Below are 3,739 nucleotides of genomic sequence, written 5' to 3'. Positions count from 1 at the left end.
TTAAAAGCCACGTGGTGTGGTACCATGTAAATACACCACTCAGTGGCATGGTTGTGGTAACCCTCACACACTGTACACTGCTTCTGTGTTTCTCTTTCTCTCGGCTGCCTGTCTGCCTGTCTGTCTGCACTGTCATTTTACCAGCATGTCATCTTCTGTTTCTTCCTTATAACTTATTTTATCTACTGTGCACATGTCGATCTGATTTTGCAGAGGTTTGTCAACATTGTACTCACTGTCATCATCTGCAATTTGTTTTTCCATGCCTGCATCTGTATGAATGTTTAATATAGTTTACAAAAATGTAGTGTTTTCTTATAGTATTTGATGTATTACATGCAGCTTTATAAACAGTTGTAATATACAAATATATTCTCACTGACTGTTAAAGTCAGTGTGGCTCTATTTATTATGTGTCCTATTTCTTTCCACATTATGTAGTTACTTTGTACGTATTGTGTTTTTTTAAATTGGGAAATCTGTTATAATAATTGTGCCTGAGTGACCTCAGACGGCTTTATAGCTTACATGGTCGAAGTCTTTGAGATTCATCCACAGGGGATCATGAATGTCTGTCCAAAATGTCATGGCTATCGATCCTCATTGAGTCATTTCAGTGAGGATTAAACCTTTGGACCAACCAACCTTTACATCTCTGGAGCCAAACTGCTGGTGTGGTTTAAGAAATGTTGTAGTACAGCCCTGTCGCCAGGTTAAAGTGTTGGCTAACTAGTGACATGTTCACATTTGTAAGTGTCATAGGCTACGTACCATCATGACATTTATACAATACGTTTCATATCACATTACATGTTTATGACCTGACTTGTCAGGAGGTGGAGGGGATGTTGGTGTAGTTACAGGTTAGAAGACTGTCAAGCCAGTGACCACAGTTCAAGACTGCGTTTCAACACTTGTTGGCATGACACCATTGGATATTTTATATAAGTTTTAACATATCTGTGGTTTGCAGAAATGCACATTACCAACATTTATTATGGCAAGCGGATTGTTGAGTAAATTTTAAACATGATTAACTGATTTTTTGTTTTTTTGGCCCCATGAAAGCAGCGGCTTTGAGCATGGAGCTACATTTGTGTCCACCAGATGAATGTAGGTCCAATGTTTACTCTCCTGCCTGCTCTGTTGTGCTGTCCACCAACTTATGTCAGAAATATGAAATTCATTCAATGCTTCAGCGTGTTCACGCAGGTAACATACGGTCAGTTTTTGGTACTTTCTTGTGGAAAACAGCTGCCTGGTGCTGATGAGAACCAAAGCGCGAAGCTGAGTTGGTTGAAAATGTGAGTTCCTCACCACAGGCACAACAAATGTGGTCATTTCATCCACTGGTTATATAAAAATATTGATTATAGCAGTTTTAATGATTCATTCATTTAATGTATTAATCTTTTTTTTCCCACATTGGTGTGTTATGAGTGGATGTACCCAGTAAATCAACCAGTAAATATCAAAGACTCCCTGTCAGTTCACATGACACTTTATGTACAAGATGTGTGCACCCACATCACCATATGAAAAACAGGTAAACACATGCACGTCTGCTCTCAGACACACAGTCTCCCCGGCGGCCAACACACTCACACATTGACATTCTTGGATAAAGAGCTATTTGTTTTAATGGCTGAAGGGAGGATGTGGATCTACCACCCATTGTGACACTGTGCTGACTGCTGCGGTTCTCAGGCATTGTGTGAAGAAAATCAGCCCTTAAAAACTCTGCTTTCGAGACAATCCACTCTACAGCAACACAGCAACAGCTTGAGATCTGTCAGCCTGCACAGGTCCAACACAAGTTTATCCAAACAGAATCCAAGGTCAGGAATTTAAATAACAGACTGAATATTGAGCCAAAGCTCAGCAGTGGAGCTGTTGTCGGCAAGGTGGGCGAGCTGTGTAGATGCTGGAAACACAAACTCAAATATAAACTCAAATATATCATTCAAAATGCATTCAGTTGTAGTCTAACTCAAACAGCTTAAGTTTACCAAGTTTACAAATCCATTCTGTGGTTATTGGACAAACTGTAATCATTTTTACCAGCTAACCAAATGTGTTATGATGGAGTAAGAATTATGATACAGACCCCAATGGACAACTTTGTAAAAAGAGAAAGCAAGTTCTTCTACTAGTTATATTTTGAAGGGCCATCCACACAAAGAACAAACACCACAACGATGACTGATGAACGACAATATTCTGTAAACAGTGGGGTCAAGCACGTGCTGCACATTACACTTTTGTTGATAGCTTAGGGAAATGGATATTGATGACCTGTTAATGCTGGTTCTGCAGATCGAGAGTTACAGAGTTGCCATTTGTCGGCCCCAATGTTTTTGTCAGCTTTCACCAATTTTACGCCAAAATTATTGGTCACCACGATCACAGATGGAGATGGTCCAACTTCCCATGAAAAATATTTCCCCCGGGTGTCCTTAAAAGTATCCAGTTGTGTGACTTGAACAGCGGTCGGCACCGACACCACCATCCCCTCCATCCCCGTCGACTAATAAGCATATAATGTGAATGTGATATGCCACATTTGGTACAAATGTCAAACTTGGACGTATCTGTGGTTTGCAGAAACCCAGATTGCTAACATTATATCCTGGCGACTGGGCTGAGTGGGTGTTTGTGGGTTTTTTGTCTAGTGTGAAAGGGGTACAACTCAATAACAACCAGTATGAACTTATATCTTTTTAAATTATTTTGGCAAGGACTCAAAACCAGATGCTACACTGTCACTATGTGCCCTCAGGCAGGGAAGCAGAGCAGAGTGACTACTTCAGTAGCACTAATTCGTTTGGTAAAACGTTTTCAATGGTTGCTAGTGACAACAACAGTATGTCAGAACAGCTCAACAACTTTCATTCCACTTCTACACGACTGGACTATCGCCAGGACAGTTGTCAGTCAAGGCTCTCAGGACAAAGGTCACTGAGGTTGTCTTGTAAGTGTCGAAGGCTTCTGACCTCCTGACAATCTGAGACCTGCTGGTTTCTTACAGGATTTGGTGTGACATGTTTGGGGTTTTATGGCCAAAGCCAATGAAAGTTGAGATACAAGGTGAAGACAGAATATGACCCGAAAGTAAATAGGTATCAATATGCAGACCTTTACCAGATCGTCTTAACTATGACATGCCTTCTTTAAAAAATGAGGCTGGCGGTGATATGTGCACAGACGGCATACGACTGCAGCTCCAGGTCTTCAAACCATACATGGAGTATGAACCAGAGCGCGAAGCAGGGCGTCGCTGTGAAGGACATGTAGATGAATCATCTATCACCGGGAAAAATCAAACAAAACAAAAATAAAGCAAAAACAAAACAAAAGCCCGTGCTCTTTTTTCTGTTTCTGCGACTGCAGATATGGTGATTCAGTCTTTGGTTACGGCACACGAGGGAAATCACTTGATTCAACTGCATAGCTGCATATATAACAGGAGAAAGAATCTAGTTGCAAAAATAAATTCACTTAGGGCTTGGCTGGCAACACCCTGTTTATTCAGTGGCAAATTCAATGAAAGACTGGCGCTTTTCAGCTGTAACTCAACCCATTTAAAATCCATCCCATCCAGAATCTCTTCGTCACATCACCCCAGTGCACTTTGACCTCCTCATCCTACGTCACATTTAGTTTACCTTCCTTTATTTGTGTACCTGTCTGCATTTTGTGGTGTTTTCTGTTGTTCCTTATAGTTATTTCATTAAACTTT

This window comes from Pagrus major, chromosome 12, assembly GCF_040436345.1.
Source record: "Pagrus major chromosome 12, Pma_NU_1.0".
NCBI classification, from domain to species: Eukaryota; Metazoa; Chordata; class Actinopteri; order Spariformes; family Sparidae; genus Pagrus; species Pagrus major.
Note: the sequence above shows the minus strand (reverse complement) of the source record.